Source organism: Varroa destructor, unplaced genomic scaffold (genome assembly GCF_002443255.2).
Source record: "Varroa destructor unplaced genomic scaffold, Vdes_3.0 BEIS01000001.1, whole genome shotgun sequence".
Taxonomy (NCBI): Eukaryota; Metazoa; Arthropoda; class Arachnida; order Mesostigmata; family Varroidae; genus Varroa; species Varroa destructor.
Genome location: NW_019211454.1, coordinates 2,219,032 through 2,236,971, shown reverse-complemented (window position 1 = coordinate 2,236,971; position 17,940 = coordinate 2,219,032). Strand labels below are relative to the sequence as shown.

At 39.4% G+C, this 17,940-nt stretch overlaps 1 long non-coding RNA gene across 1 annotated transcript; it reads left to right on the top strand.

Moving 5' to 3' along the window:
- The first annotated feature begins 1,390 nt into the window (after nt 1–1,390).
- Nucleotides 1,391–15,529, top strand: LOC147758117 (uncharacterized). The gene is made up of 3 exons (XR_015319298.1): nt 1,391–1,502; nt 13,705–13,953; nt 14,450–15,529. It is a non-coding gene; the product is annotated as an uncharacterized LOC147758117 (long non-coding RNA).
- Nucleotides 15,530–17,940: the final 2,411 nt, after the last annotated feature.

The window sequence follows — 17,940 nt, the reverse complement described above, 5'->3', positions numbered from 1 at the left end:
CTGTTTTTATAATATTAGCATGGTAACGTTTAATTCAGTAGTTAAGTATCTGATATACATGTACATCAACTGCAGTAACTCCTCACTCAGCAACCAGATTGGATGGCACACTCTCGCACGAGATGAAACAGCTTGCTAGTTACAATGATAAACCACATATCTGTGTAAAAGTTGTTGATTGCTCAGGATTAACACAATAGGTTGGTAAACAGGATAACCACCTCCTGGTTACTAATTTATTGTGTTAATCCTAAGCAATCAACAGCTTTTACACAGATATGTAGTTTATCATTTTAACTAGCAAGCTGTTTCACCTCGTGCGAGAGTGTGCAAAACAGCCATCCAATCCGGTTGCTTAGTATAGCAAAAACGGATTCATTGCCGCCACGATTTGTTACTATCGTTTTCGATAATATTCTAATATAATATTTTCCAATGTTAATGTTTTTCTATTATATAATGATGCTACTAAATCTGAGTTTATGGCCACCTACCTTTTAATAATTGTTGTTCTTGCTTAAGAGATACGACTTTCGATGAGGTGTTATTTCCTAAGTACGGGTTTGCTTGGATTTTTACACCTGGCCCAAAGGAACCTCGACGAAGTCCTATTCGAATCGTTATGTTGAACTTGTTAGAACAGAAAATATAACTATCTTTCATCAGAACATAAAGGCAGAATCACTGATAGGCCCCGCTTTGCATAAATCGAAATCGAAACATCTGCTTCGGAATAAATAATAAATCCCACCCTGTTTTCTGCATTACAAACGGTTGTCTCTGGAATCATATCATAAAAACTTGCTCAAGTATCTACGCTAAGTAGTACGTTAACACCAAGGGCATTAAGTAGAATTAACAAAGGCATATAAGTAAGATGAAATAAAATACAAAATAATACTGAATGTCAAACAACTGTGACAAATAAAACGTCAGAGACGAGTTTCGGCTCATTATATATTCACAGGACATCGATTGCGGCAGCTAAATTCATTTGATGGTTGGATCTTCTTCATATGGTTGTTTCAACAGTGTTCTTATTTTAGTCGATAATTTTTCTGTGTGGCACTGATCGCTGTTTCCGATGTATTCGAAGTGTCTTTCCGGTGGTCAAATTCCATTTCCCGCTTAATTTCCGTTTTTAGTGATATAGTAAAGAGCGATGCCATTGAGGAGGCAATCTACCCCGTCCGTGGACGCCTAGCTGACGCCAGTAGGGGCAGTAGCCTGCTGTTGTCGCATAGAAGTGAGTGCGCTTTCGAATCTTCCGTATCGCAGATAACGTCGAGTCGCACCAAGGAGACGCTAGGACGGGAGGTAACAACTCAACCATTGAAGTTGCCGCCCCTCAGCGGTTGGCGTTCGTCGTTTTTTTTCTTCCGTTTGCCTAGGGCAGCTCTCACAGCTATTTGTGATTCTTCGAAGACGATCCTTTTCGCTCAGCGTCGCAGTTGTTCAATTTTAGAATTCGTTCATCCGGCATATTGCATCGTGATGTAAAGGTCAGTGGATTAGTGAGACATATACATTTTGCCTGGTCGTAATCTTTAGTGCAGGACGAGGTTCGATATATAGCAATGCATCGAACAGTCCTGCAACAGGAGAATTAGACAAGACATAACATACATCTATGTCATGCGTAAAAATCATCACTATAATATAGCGTTCGCTCTAATATAGAAACGTGAATAGCACTGCATACCCGCTCACATTACCGATTTCCGTAGCGCAGTAGGCAGAATAGATCCATTGGGCATACTTCACGTGCCCTTCAGTCGACCTTAGTGATTCTAAACTGTATAGAAACAATGCTTATGTTTAAGCTGTTAGACTTTGATACCTACGCAGCGGTATTCAGCCGATCGTCCTGTCCTATTTGTTACCAAACGGTAGATAACGGACTTGAACATTCACTACGTTACGTTGCCTATATAATTATAGGTTATCCAGCTCTTTAGCTGATTGGCTTTTCCCATTAGTATTAAAACCTCCTATTGAACCGCCTATTTCTGTTTTATTCTCGCCCGTTAACTATCATTTTTGCTGCGGGAGTTTTTTTTGGGGCTTTTAGCGCGTGGCGTTTCATCGGTAAAAGCAAAATCATCACGTCATGTACGCACGCACGTGCATACGCACCCCGAAACTATCGATGATTGTAATTAACATCACTAATACTCAACTGCGTTAGCGACGACAACGACGGCAACTATTCCTATTTTTGCTTTCTACCGTTAGTCGCTACGCTCGTAACGGAAGCTGCTGAAGGAAAAAGTCATCATTAACAGTGGTGGCAGCGGCTAAAGTAGAAACACGAAGGACTTATGTTTGGCATCCGATACGGTCCCTGCTCCTTTTCAGTTCAGCTATGCTTTTCTTCTTTGCTTCGACAACATAAGAAAGCTTCATTTCAGTACCGGTGTATGCCTGGGGGCATCTCAATGCCAAAGAAATTAGTGTGAAGGGACGTGCAAGCACTCATCATACATCTCGACGCATGACGTACTTTTGTATTCTATATTTCTTTCTCTCTGTGCACGTCTCTTTGTCACGCTGTTTCTGTCGAGAAATCGAAATTTCCGCCGCGGCGCGTGACTTTTGTTGTCACTTCTGTCGTTTTCTTTTCGCTGGCCGAAAAAAAGGAGTCGTTCTACGTGACTATACACCGTTGTTGATGATGACTATGATGGCGTCGAATACTAGAGACGCACGCATATACACGCGTTTGGAAATAAAGTAAAATGAATATAAACAATATATCGATCGACAGAAGGGGCTGTTGCCGCCAAAGGAATTTGATTATTTCGTTGATCGTCATTGATGTTATCCTGCAGCTGCGCGCTTGGAAATGTTCTCAACGATAGCGAAGATGCTGCTCGAGGCGGGTGAGCAAACGATTGTGGAGATAACGTCAAAACAGCATTATTCATCCATCCATCTACAGAAATTCGGTCTATAACGAACCGTCGAGGCCGCTTCTCCAAATGAATCGTATACACACGATGAACGTTTGCCAAATTCGAAGCAAAAAAAAATTATAACCAACATTGGCGACGTTATGCCAAAGGCAGAGTCGAAAAAGATCGTTCGTTTCTATCCTCGTCGTGGGGAATTGTCTCGAAGGCAACCTGATGCCCGATGCAAAGCTGCTGACGTATCCAAGTGATACGAACAAGCTCAGTGATTAGTACTATTATTTTAATGAGCATATTACTTTTCATAGCAAACAGCGATTGTTGTTATTTTCCCTTCTTCGTCCTCATCCTTGCCCTGTTTATTAAATCAAAGATCGCTGAAACGTTGTATCCTTCATTTCTATGTATTCGACATTTGACAAGCCGTTCTTCCAGAACTAGGAAGTACGTAACAATTACGTACTTAAATCAAGTGTTTATTTGCGTGAACGTCATTTTGTCCGTACAACAACGCAGTGGTTTGCAATGGTAAGGCAACAATGTTAAGGCGACACAAAAATCGCCAGGGCACATAATGCCAGAAGGACTGCCTAGAAATTATTGAACGTAATAGCATCGACTGAAAGAAATGCTGTGTATATGCATTTTCGGTACGTAGAAGTTTCGATCCGGACGAAGTACTTGTCTTATGTACTTTATTATATAAGTAATATCTAAGAAAAGAATAACGTGTTCTTTTTTTCGTTGAACAGGGGTTTGAAAGACACAGGCTAAATATTTATGTCACGTTTCAAAGCGGATCATTTGAATGCTATTGTAAAGGGCTATATATGAAGTTTATCGAGTTACGCGAAGTCAGTCGACATCTACAGTACTTAGCACTATAACGCTTGTGTCCTTAGCAGTAATGAAATCCATGCATGCAACTCGCCGGAGCCCCCACGTAGGCCCTCGACGTAGGCCCCATGGATAAGGTTCCAACGCAGCTATGATGATTCAGTACTGAGCTAATTTACAAGATTTTAACGCGTGTTCTAATCAGATGCGCCGATTTTCCTACTGATGATGATTTGAACTACATAAGATAGTGTACATTATATTTCTACCATGACTGTAAATGTTGCAGACGTATGCCAATGCGTACCACAAGGTAGAGCTGCACAGACCAGAACGAAAGGTCACTGCGGCCGTTTGCAGGTTCAATTTTAATATGTAAAAAATCGTCAAATCCGGTTATTTAATAGATTTCTAGAAAAGTGTATGATCTAACTAGGACAGACAATCGGCTCAAATGTAAGCCTTTATATGTTGGTTAAAATAACTAAATCGAAACAAGGCAAATATCATAAAGGTCAGCTGTAAGAATCATAGAAGCTAACTAGATTAAACGGTGTGGTACCTAAAAAGCGGCGAGTTCGCCATATTTATCTACAAAACAAGGCTTATGAAATACATGCATTCGTATATTATTTAGCTCAAGTACGCAAAATAATCAACCGAGGCTTATGAGGGTATTTTTACACAGGTTAAAAACGAAGAACAATTACACATATTTATACGTAACTACTAGGCTGTTTCCAGAGAAAGGGAAAAATCTTTTTTAGGTAGGATGTTTATACCTTTCTGATCGCGCGATCCATTCGTTGCGTCAAGGTAACTACTGTGGTCGCCTAGCTGCGATTTTGTAACGGTTTCTAATTTTTATTCTCTAAAGCCGACATCCGATAGTTTCTCTGGCTCCCAAAACTGAGAATTTACCTAAATAACCCACCACCGCGCCAGTCGGTGCCAATTTTTTCTTTTCTTCTTCCAATCGACGAACGCCATTTTTAGTAAAACCGCCTCCCTTCCTGGGGCTGCTGCGAAGTTTTTGACCGACTACTTTAAGTTGACCTCAAGATGACCTTGGGTCAAAATTTCTTCACGATGACATCGTGGGTCATGAAATGTGGGCGTCTCTGCGCGTTCCTTTCAAAAATATCTAATTATCCGCACGAGCATAAAACAAGGACTAGTATAATCAGAATAATCCAAAAACAAATCTACCGGCAACAGATTGGGAAAGGTGGCCCCGCCCTTGGCTATCATCCACTCTGCGTTCTTGTGAAGAAAGGGATATTGTCGCCAATACATTGAACAGCTCACTTTGCTGCACCGCACCACCAGCAAAAATGGCCATTCTTATCGCTACATCTCAGATAGCAGCATTTACTTCAAATAAGGCTGTTCGAAAACGATTTATTTACTAGATAAGCACAAGTAGACACATAGTTACGTCGGGTGTTACTACAACAACGCCAACACCAACAAAATTTATTTAGGACAACGAATTTGTGATTTGCCTATTTATAAGTCTTTATGCGAATGCGTCGATACTTCTTCAGCACTCATCATCAGACTATTATTATTATTAGGCTCATCGGTCACACAAGTTCAGCTTCAGAATCGGAAACACAACATTTAACTGATTCTAATGGCGACTTTCTATTTATAGAATTTTGTGACACTGGTTTAGCGAACGTTGACCTTTAAAGAGCTGCTTCAACATCAATACGTAGAGATGAAAATGTACTGAAAAATCAGGTTGTAGCTGTAAGAGGTAGAAGAAATAAAATTTTTGTTATAATCAATAGGTGTAAGATCATAAGGGATCTATAAGAAGAAGACTTTGGCATATATTACCTGTATCTGTACTAATTTTAATAGCATACTTTACTTGTTTAACTTTCAGCCGTAAACAAAATCCGTAGTAAAAGATAGTCTATTGTAGATTATGATGTTGTCCCATAAACTTCAATTGGCCACTTGTGGCCAATTGAAGTTTATGCAACAAAAAGCTCATATCCATATTGCGTTAGAATGACTGATACAACTGTAGCATACAAGGTGTAATAAAGGAAGCTATTAACTGATGTTCTGTAATGAGAATCGTGTTAAATAAACAATAAAGAAAAACATTGATTCCTATTCACGAGTAGTCAACTATGTTTGTATATCATACGATGAAACAGCAATAGTACAAAAACTATATATTGTATGACTTTGCGTATTCAAATTGAGATGTAATGCGTAGATAACTGGCGTCTACACAAATAGATCGTATCGTTACGTCAATTATATCTTGTAAACGAATTGTACGGGAAAAACGTTTCTAGACAATTATTTCGTTTACGTACATAATTGTTTGTTAATTAGGCAAAAATTTTCCCCTGCTTAATTTCTTCAGGATAATGTCTTTCTTATACGTTCCTCGTATCCGTTTAGCGCTGTTTAATTGGTCTTTTATTCTAATTACGTTTATATTTGATTATTACAAACATCACGACTTTTCCGTGTGTTGTACATACGTTAAAGTTACTCATTCTTCTACCTTCAAATCACAGATTTGACTGTTTTTCATCAGAGATTTGGCAGGAGAAGGTGAGCCTTGCGAACTGCTGAAATTATCCATCTACCGGTGAAGGTAGAGCAAGCACCGGAAGACCCATTAACAGACGCACTACCACATATGGTTACGCACTGTCGATGTTGACTCTCTAAGCTGACCTTCGAAATATCTACTCGTGAAATCAAACTAGCGTATGGTAAAGCGATGCTTATGGCGGCTGTAATCAGCTCAGCTACGCCTTCTATTTCCTATGGTCGTGCAATGGCTATCTACGAAACTTAAGCACATGTCAGGTGATCTGGGTTCCAAAGCGAAACCCTTTCTTGCTGGAGGCCAGTAAATCTAAAGCGCTCATAGTTAACAGCAGTAGCGAAGACAAAACGCAAGAAGAATTATTTGGAGGGAGCGTTATTTCTTGTTTAGGCACCTCTAGAGCCAACGCATAAAAACGCTAGGCGGTGTACGTTATTGTTATAGACGGTTCTTTCCGCTCGCATGTTGTCCGGATAAGCGGTCCTTCTTGACTCAGGGACAAGTTAGTTAGAGTCCCTGTTTTTTTGCGACGTTCATCGATAAAGTGCGCTTCCTCTCCTCAAAATGCAGCTATCCTGCCGGATTACCGTACTAATTTTACAAACAAGTAGCCTACTTATTGAAGGGGAAAGTCACTATAAATTACGTGCAAGTCTATCCCAGGAAATGAAAATTTAAGGACGACCCACTGGATGGCGCCAAATAACATACTATAATCTAGCGCAATCTGAAGGATATGCACATTTCAATAATCCAAACATGTATCTAATGAAATCCTGCTATTGTATTCACTCATCGTCGAACCATTTTGGGTTCTCGGTGGTTATATAGTAGCTAACTGTTTGCTCTTCCTTTCCACACCAAACTTCAGTCGGCTATCAAAATGCGTAACATTATGTGTTCAGACGTTTCATTACTGGGCTCTATGATTTGATGACGGCTTCTACACTGTTCTCGGTTGTGATTGCGTAACTTACATGGGACGTCCTCGAGATACAAACGAAATCTTCAGGGCAATTAGTAGACGTAACATCTCGGCTCGTAACTATCTTGCGTACTTCTATGACTGATTCTGACAAGCCGGCCAATCTATCGTTTTGTAGAAAATTGTATCATCTTGAGCCAGAACCAAACTTTTTTGACACTTTCTGAACAAAATTATCTGAGGTCGCTAGAACAGCGCGGATGAATAACTTATGCTATTATAGATTCTCATATCCACTGAGATAATCCTAATAATTGACCTATTTATTGCTATATGTATGTTTTTTAATAACGAAATGTTGTTGGTTTGACTTAAGTTGAATGAAAACTGTTATCAGGTCAATAAACTTTCCTGTTTAAACGCAGACGAACTCTGGCACGTGATTCATGTAAAACCGCATCGTTCTGTTATTCAGACCCCAAAACACATGACAGGAAGCTATTTGGGCGGCTTTACTGCATATCTCTATTGCAAGCTATTTTGTAAATTCTCATACAGCTACCTGAAATGATCTGCTTTCTAAGCAAAATATTTTGAAATGTGTTTTTAAGAACAAAAATGTGGTTGTGACAACAATGATTACTTCAAATTCATGTATCGAAAAATTGCAGATAAGTGGAGGTTTTAAGCAAAACAACAGTATTTCAAAAAAAAAACCGGTAGGTCTACTAGGAACGTCCAGATGAATACTCATGGTTCGCCAGTACGACGTCTTCATCGTTCAAGACCCATGATCCTGGCTTTCCCGAAGCAAAGTTGTTTCTGTGCTGTACTGTATTGTGCTGCTAAAGAGTAAAAAAGTTCTGACCAGTCAACTTTATTTCACCAAGGCATTTTTTTATGATCCATCGTCTTCAGGCAGATTCACTACAATTTTCGGCTTTTTCTATGAAGGTAGTCAGAAACCTATTTTCCGATTTCTCGGTTTTCGAAAGTTGCATTCTGGCCAACAGATTCTGCATTGATGAAAATAGGTGGCAGTATGATGAAGAAAACTTTTCTACCTCACTGCACTGGTTTCTTGCACCTTTAAACGTGTGAAGAAACAATCTTTGTCGTATTATAAAATTTTTATAAGAATAGCTTTTCTGGTAACAGTTTTTTCTTTCTTTTGAACTTCGCTAATTGACGTATGCTAGAAACTCTCCTACTACGATAGAAGAATCTTTTTACTTCAATCATACAGGATGACTCCATGATGCTTAGCGCTTCGGGTTAATGTAAAAGACCCGCATTCTTTTCTCATTAATAGTAGTAGACCGATACATAAAATAATTTGTTCAACCGCATTTTTCTGATTTATCCTGTTCGTATCAAGTCGAAGACCGAAGTCGCTCGCTAATTGGCTGATTTTAATTGATTTGTAAGTTTTGGCTGAGTACAAGAAGTCAAACGTAGCGCGCCTTGATACATGTAACACTTACCGAACTATCCTTCATAGTTGAATGATTTTGCCTAGCCAGTATTTATTTGCATTTAAAACATTCAACAGCACATGGCGCCTTAAGCCTTACTGTTGGAACGCTGTTTAGATGTCTATTTTATCGTCTTTAGATATGAACAACAAATGAGTAGACACTTCGGGACACGTAAAACGATGTTAGAGCAACAGTGTGGTCATGGCCGGTTTTTGGAACAGGACTTCTCTAGATTTTGCGTCCATTGGAAGGCTGAAAAGTGCTAGAGCCAAGGATCTACTTGTACGGCTAATATTTACTTGACATCCACAGGGCCCAGCGACAATATACACCCGTAATCTAGATTTAGAGGCCAACTAAATCATGCACATAGAACGGGCCCTGCAAGCATCCGAGCCTTTGTTTAGTATTACTGCGGTAATGAAATAGACTGTTCAGCATCGGACGTTATATAGTAAACTTTAACTTTTCGCAGGCTTAGTCTTTTTCATTTCCAATCGAAATATACACTGACGTTCTGCCATTTGGATGGCGGCTTATTTATGCCGCTGTTGTAGAAGCCTGGGTACGGGTCTGGGGTCTGTTGGGGAGGTTGCCGGGATTTCGCCTAAAAGCAATGTTTGATAATGGTTCAATTTTTGTACTGTAGTTCTCGCGGTGCTAGACTGAGCGTTGTCATAAAATAGACGTGGTCTGTCTCTGCTGATTAAGCTTGGCTGTTCAATACAGTTCTTGACAAATGCCTGTAGTAGCTGTACCTTTATTTTAGAATGGTGGAGGCAGTTCAGTCGTATTAATCCGCTAAAATAGCCGTCTGCGATTATCGAGCGAGCCAACCATCTTCCGTCAGAAATCGCAACCCGGTGCAAGAGTTAATCACTGATATAATGTAAATTCGACGAGAGACAAACGTCTCTTTGCCTACAATTTTTATTTGGCGCCAATTTGTCTGCGTTTCTTTACCTAGTATTTTTACGTTTCTAGTATTTTTACATACATCACAATTAAGTGCTAGCACCTGTGCAGTTCAGGATAGGTTGGCTTACACTACATCCTCGACACTTCGTTATTTATTTTCGTAGAGGATTTCGATGAAGCTCACGTACGAACTCAGAATGTACTTTCTAAATTTTTTTGAATCAACGGTGTACGGTGTCTTCGATAATAGAAGCTTCGCCGAATACAAGTTCCATATGGTAAGCTAGTTTCGCCGCTGTAGTGTCACAGTAGAAATCAGACACGTGAACTTCGATTCTGTACGGCCCGCCCGCTAAAGGTTCGAACGACGGTATCGAAGTGAATAGTCACATTTTAAAGACAAGTACAAGTGCATTACTTCGAAAAAAAATAACTATCATTAATTTGAAGTACAAAAGTAAAATCTATTTCGTTTTATATTAAATGAGCAGATCTACCTATACGAATTGAAGTACTGCAAGCTAATTTGGTCCAGCTAATACTTTCACGCGCCGTTAATTGAACCAAACCGATGTACGATAGTACGGAGGATTCAAACAACGTATCTATATATGTCTTACCCAACTAATAGATGCGAAATTGTGCTGCGTCTCTAAACTTATACAACATATAGTTTTTATGAGAGTAATTTGCTTGAGACGATGCGCTTTTTGTGACATAGCTGCAAAAAGAGCCGGTAGTTTGCAGAGATTGAGAATGATGAAGCTTATCATATGAAAACGATTTCTCTTTGGCTGAGTTTATTCGCAAGAACGAGTTCCTTTTTTTAATCTACCGTGAAATGTATTCACTCGTTTTGTTGAGAACTATACGAGTTCCACCTTTACGCAGGGGCGTGTTGAGACAAATTTGTATATGCAACAAAAGCTTCGCTGTAAAGATATGTATTTGCGAGAATACAATATCCACAGTTATTTTCGTCCCTCAGGTTAACAACAAATATGATACATTTAGATCTAGTGATTAGATGGCCTTATGACTTGCTCGAGTTGTTCCGTAAAGAAACCCTTGTTCACGTTTACGGTCAAAAATGGCAGAGCAGGTTAAGTTGCTAAAACGCGGGCGACAATAAAATGAATCGACCGTCGTCGGGACTACGTTGGCTAGTACCTGATCCTTGCGATGGGATTGAAAAGATAAATGCCAAATGTTTTCTCGCCATGGAGAGTACCTTGATAATGCGATCATGTATTTCTTTAGTGAGCCCCACGGCCTTCTAAATTCGTTTATTGCCAACGTAATACCTGTGACCCAAGTTCAAAACTATGAATTTAATAAGATGCAAATATTTCAATATGCTGAATGCAGTATAGACTATAGAGACTATGTATATTACCCTCGTATAACGTTTCCTGATTATCGGCTCATAGCACCCGCTGTATGTATACCCATAATTGTTATTATATCTATATATATAGATGGCGTTATTTGTAAATGTTTTATAGATTAAGATCCCATATGAGATACTGCCTTTGTGGTCGTCGTTGTCGTCGGCTTCGATATGGCAAGTGGCCGCACTTCTACTGGTAATAGCATTACCTAACGTATGTAAGACAATTTATAATTTTTATAACCATTTTTTAGTAATGCTCATTCACTGAAAACGTCCCATCGCAAAATCTCCGCAAGGATCTATTACACATAGCCGTCTAACTTAACTAAGTTAGGCGTAACACAGATGTGATACAACAGTAGCGGCAACAGCGTGGCAGACGAAGCTGATCGTGATGATGAGGTCAGCTATATAACATGTTAATGCGTGAATATTTTCATGTCACACAAAGCGCTCAACGCTCGCTTACGTTCGACAAGAGCGAGCGTTGTTGTCGCTGGCGACGGTAACTATGGCAACGGCGGGGGCGGCGGGGCTGTACTTGGAGTATCATGGCCCTCAAATAGCTCACAGATGACGAGATCACCATAACCAACGTCCCACCAGCACTTCCATCGTCGTTGCCGGTAAAACTTGATAGCTTCTATTCTCCGTTGAGAGAATTTACCTCTACTTTGTACTTACGGTTGCGTATATACATATATTGCGTCAAATAGCACAGTAAAAATTACACCGGAGTGGTCTTAGCGGGCCCAAACGTTGTTTCAATATTATTATTTGTATTATATATGTAAAATTTTATTGTATCTGTCAGTTTTAAGAGAAAATTCAATCAGATCGATCTTAGTTCGTCGATCGTATGCGAGAAAAAAGAAAGATTAATTTAGCTTATTTTGCTGTATAACGAATCCATCTGGTAAAAGGGTATATATAATTTGATAGGTTACGCTTCTCGACTATTGGGATCTTCATTAATGTCCTGGTAGACATTTTGACCTTACGCGAAGCTGTATCTAGTTTTGATGAAATGCAACGGTTATGAGTTTGGAAGGGATCGCGTCCATATTCGTTTTTTGCGTCAACTTTGAAATAGCTGTTGTGGGTTCAGAAATAGAGAACCGTGGTAACAACAGATAATTACTAATACCTAGTATCAGCTTCGATATATGTGAAAACTGTCAATATTGACAGTATAAGTGGTAAAATCTTTGAACCGCTTTTTGACCTCTTCCCTTGTTGACCAGATTTTTTCCGCATCCGGACGTATTTCCGCATCGAACCACAAATCAACTAAACTCAGAAAGACATGAGTCGCTCACTTTCATTAGTTCAATACTGGTTAGACAGTTTTTTCTGCTGTCGCATGTTTGTTACCAAGTGTCCCGCCTAATCATTGTATGAGCAGGCATCTAATGCATAATTTATCTACGAACACATTATTAATGCTTAACATTGCTTTTGAATATCTGGTGTAGATGGAATTACCTTTTTATGCCCGCCCTCTCTCCTTAGAGCATTTACCGCTAAAGAATATTTGTGGGGTCTTGTGCGTTACTTTGGGGTGATGATGGAGTTTTTAAAGATACTAATCTTACCCTGCTAATAGATTAGATCCTTAAGAAGAGGAGGTAAGTGAAGTCTAGAATACTGTCTATGGGGCAGTGAGGTCCGTCGTTCGGTTAAAGTTAGCCATATCTACTTTTGAAATGATAGTGTTTACGTCAGGAATTATTTCATTTTAAAGATAGCCTTCATTATAAAAGGAATTTTGTTTTTTAAAACTAGCGAATATTATACCGCTTGCGCTCGGGTAGGTGAGTCCGACTGTATTCGGACTAAATCACCTTAAAGTCACCTAACCAACCTATATATGTACACCTACATAAATTGAAATTCTTTCTATTTTTAGTACATTTGTTCATTGGCCAATCATTAAGATCGAAGGAAGATTACTTCCACAGGGCGCCCAGCACAGCAAGAAAAAGTACGGTATTCCGTAACTGATTATGTATGCAGTAGTTAAGTGAGTTAAGAGGCAATAGCTGGACGTTTAGTCCAGAAGATAGCTGGTGCTCCATGCTCTCTATGTATAGTCTGGGCCGATGAAGAAGACTGCGAAATCACTTTTGAATTGGTAAGATTTGTACATAGGCTATCCTGCAGAAAGCGGTAAACACCGTGCGACCCATATATTCATACTGATTAGTTGAGTGGCAGACTCAGCTCTCTTGTTTTATATCTGCTGTACTATACACTAAATCGTAGGCAAACTACTCGAGAAAATAAACAGTCAACGTGGAGTAATTCACCCAGGAAAAATCGCAGGCAAATCTTTTTCAGTTTGGCTCACTATGAATTCTTTCGATTTTCGCGATTTCCTTTCCTTATTTATCGTTCGAAATTGATAATCTGTACACCTTGTGCGGGCGCTAGGCACGTGCGTAGAGTTCAGGAACTTCAGTCAGATACATTTTTAACCAGGTCAAAACGGACGCCGGCTTATAACAGCCGGCCAGTAACCCGGCACGAAACGCCCCTTAAAATAACCCTGGCGTAATCTGCAAAGGCCCCATCTGGATAGCTAGATCTCAGTAGTTACAGTCGTAGCCAGATGTTTAACGCACGTCGTGTTCTGCATCTCTTTCCGTCCCGACTAGATATTTCGAGGCCCGTGTACCTCCAGCATCGTACATCGTTTTCGGTTTTCTGCCCCCAGAGGAGCGTCTGCCCTAGGCGTTGCACCGCTGGCTCGCTCTATCCGGTTGAACAGATAATGAAGAGCATTTGAAGCGGTTCGCCCTACTAGGGCCAGATGGTATCCGGTCTGAAAAGCGTACGATGCCTTGTGAAGAAATCTCCGTATAACGTTGAGCAAAAAGCAGCGGCGCGAATCATCCATCACCCATGTGCGTGCCTGTATCTCTATGTATGTATGTATGTGTGTGTATGTGCGTGCGTGTGTGTGGTGACTCGTGTCGTGAACACGATCGAGTTAGAGGACTTTCTGTGTATCCACATTTCAACAAACGAAGCGACTGGATTTCAGAGTTCAAGCGTGAAGACGATATACGATTTCTATTGGATCGTTAAACACATTTAGTACTTACTATTATTATTATTAGAAGAATCAATTAACAATCTATAACTAAACAGTTGTCAGATATCTGGGGAACATGACTATTGCTAGTTCAGCAGTAGTCACCTTGAATTAAAACAAAGTTTCAACTTAATTCTAGTAATATTTTCATATTATATTCCGTGATATCTAGAAAAATGAGCCACTCAGACTCTAGCAAATTAGCATTAGCTAAATCGACTTCTGATGTATTGGCATGTTGCATGCTTTTAAGGTACCCATTATCCAAAAACATATCAGTTGTTTTGCTTTTTATGTTGTTTCAGCTGACATGAGACTCGCTAGCCTGAAGATCGGCGGCTCTTTAAAAAGCGATCTTCTCGTCGTCTGAGCAGATACAAATTCGCTCTTTTATTTAATTGAATATGACAAATGCATGCTCGATCTGTTCCTTCATGTGTGTCACTTTAAATATATAAACCGTAACAAAGGTGATCGGGGGCCAATTTAGTCGGCGCTCTCAACAAATTCATTAAGCAATGGTACTCTTTCTGTTTTTCAAAAAGGAATCTTGTGAATGCAATACCACGAGCAAACGTTTCATGCAAATAGATACATCAGTTACCCATAAACACCGGTTGGGGATCATTTGAAACTACTGACCATACCTTCTAGTGTAAACACGCAGTTAATGATAGCCCAATACTATGAGTACATTTTGTCCTGAGTGACTGGAGTGTTGCTCTGTTGAAAGCTGCTGAAAACGAGGGCGAACATGTATCTAGTGCTGATATGATTTTATTTTATCTATAGACACCAATCTTAATACGTGGTCTGTGTAAGGGTAGCAACGATGCACAAATGAGTTTATTGTGTTTACACTATTTATGACAACGATTTCGATAAAAGTTTATTCTTGCTATTTAGATGGCTCAATTTTTTTTCTTTCGATTACATCCGCAATGGAAATGAACTTGACAGGTTTTCAGTATAAACGAATTCATTTGCTAGCAAACGGCCATTTATTATTAAAAATTTAGATAGGCTTCTGTAACGAATGGCCAGTAATGTGCTTAACGAATATATGATGCAGTCTACCCATTCCTGGCTTCAGCTGTTTTTCAATATCGCACGAAATTTTAGTTGCTTTCCAAGCAACCTGTATCTTTTAAGGTCTCCCACTAGGTTGGAAGTTTAATAGGACAATTGGATGTCTACGTAAGTCTTTCACAGCGTAGATTTCGACGTGAATTTCTGAATGAAGCAAGCATGAATGTCAGCTTAATACCGAGGAAATAACTTAATACAAAAAAATTAAAATATGATTACTCAGGAAATATTGCCCTGTCTATACGTCGGCTTTAATCTAACGCCAGATTACTAGTCGACGTTCATGTTTAGATATAGGCTCGTAGTAGGAAGATAGATAAAATCTTGTAATATTAGTTCCCAGTCGATATAAAAATGTCTTCATGGAGCCAGTAGACCGCCATATCAAGAAAAAAGAAAGGGGAAAATTGACCGTATAAGCATCTGGGAAAATAGAGATTTTCTTTTTTTGGCATTTTTATCTAGCATTTTGATATATGTCAAAATATTTAACCATAAGCAGCGTTCAGTTTTTCTAAATTTACAACATCTTCATAAAATAATATTTCTTGAGCTGAACATAGTCAGGGACTTTGATTACAACTCCTGCGTAAGGCATGGAAGGATGAGCATATCCTATATCTGTCGCAGATTACGTCCAACGTGAATTCTTCTATTTATTAGCCAAATGAGGTTAACGACTGCATTTATCGTACTACATATTCCTATCTGTTTAAATCCCGAAGTCGAACGTGTGATGCACTATGCACGAACCCCAGGACAGTCCCTGTTGCTACGCGTTCCTTATGGGGAAAACGCCGTCCTTTGAGTAGACTTCTAACTACTGAGTTGGCTAGACGACGAAAATCATCGAACTTCCCTGTCATTAATTAGCTCCGCATTTCCGTTACACACTCTGATAAGATGTAACTAAACTTTCTACCAGACTTTTTGCTTAAAACAACCCAACAAGAACTCTCAACTCAGGTGATAGAAAACTGTTACTCCCTGTAATGATATAGTATTAGAAGAACCAATGAACTAACGGTTTAAGTCATACGTCTTTCACTAGCTGAATTTTTGCCAATCTACTTTTTCCAAAAATGACAACGCATCACCGAAGTTTCTCTTTAAGTTATCTTCAGGTTCTACAAATTGTTGTGCGATTTTAGTTAGCGAAATGGATATTCCGTCTCCCAGCAAGATAATTTACCGGTTCGTATCAGTCATTTAGGGCAGGGCTGGCTGCTTCGACGTATAAGCCTGTCCTCAAATGGGCATATACGGCCGCCCGACAACCCCGATTAGAAACTGTTGGACTGCTATGTAACTGAGTGAGAGTCGAACGGGTCTTGAGATGACAATGTCACTTTTACTGTCATCAAGAAGGTGTTTACACAACTGGGAAATGAACATCTGCAACAAGACTGCAAGCGGTTTAGGTCCCAAATCGAACAGAGGTTACATTGAATAGATATAAGCCTATAGATATTGCACTTATCGCGAAAACGTTGTCAGAGCAGTTTTCGCTTAGCCAGAGCTCTTAAGACAACTCATAACAAATGTTTTCATATAACCTAACAAAATACTATATATATATATATATATAAAATATTATATTTACGTGTAATGTTTAGTATGCTGTGGTGTAGTGGGGTGATGCACATTTAGAGAATTCGTTTGTGCACCCTGTCCATTTTCTGTAGCGGCCGTGTCATTGGGAAATAGTTATACAAATCCAACCTTGTAAATAGAAACATATGTTAATACATTGATTTTCTGTAAAAAGAAATAACAAATACTATATTATTAAGAAGTATTTTTCTTCGTAACAGGCAAGGAAGTTCAACAAATAAACTTTTTGAGGTTTACGTAGAACGGCAGCTTTATATAGGAGTCTAAATAACAAATAATCAGTTTTACACAACAGTTTCCGTTATCGCTCCTAGGAACGACATCCACAGGCATAAGACTGAATTAGATACGCTGCTAAATATGATATTGTCCACGAACTGCAATCCAATTGTCCTATAAATGATACAAGGTGTGATAGACAAAATAAACAGAACACCATGCCAATCGCTGTTTTGTAGGAAACATCGGAAGACCTATCTGAACCTTCTCGAACCATGATCTCCTGCGGGCTTTCCTGTTGTTGTTATTGGTGATGTTGTTTCCTTGTGTGTCGGAGAGACTGTTTCACAATCAGTGTAGCCAGGCGGGTCGCTAACGTCCCGACACAGCCTGCCTGCCCTCCGTAAACTGGTCAAGCGACACGCTGTGACTGGCCATTTGCAATTTCCCTCAAGTGAGTTCCTCTATTCCTAGAGCTATAATCCAGGCAGCTATACTATTGTAGATACGGCTGCAGGTTCTTTTCGATTCAATCGATTTCCACTAATATTATTTCAACTTTAATACACTGTGGTCAGATTCAGCATTTAAGGTATATTTATGTAATGTCAGGTTTGTTAAGGCCAACTATGGCGAGGTCGACAGGACAATTCGATGTAATCAGTAGTCACCAACAGCTGCAGTGTATTGCTAACTCATTGACCAGTTGAATTTAGCCCTATCGATTTAGCAAGCTTAGCTCTTTGTAGCTTTTAACGTTAGAAAAAACAAAAATTACAAAGAACTATGTTCTAAAATTCAGAATGTCAGAAAAGTCGATAGCTAGCACATTCGACGAAGTGCTTGTAAAGGAGTACTTAAAGGAGAGCAAAAA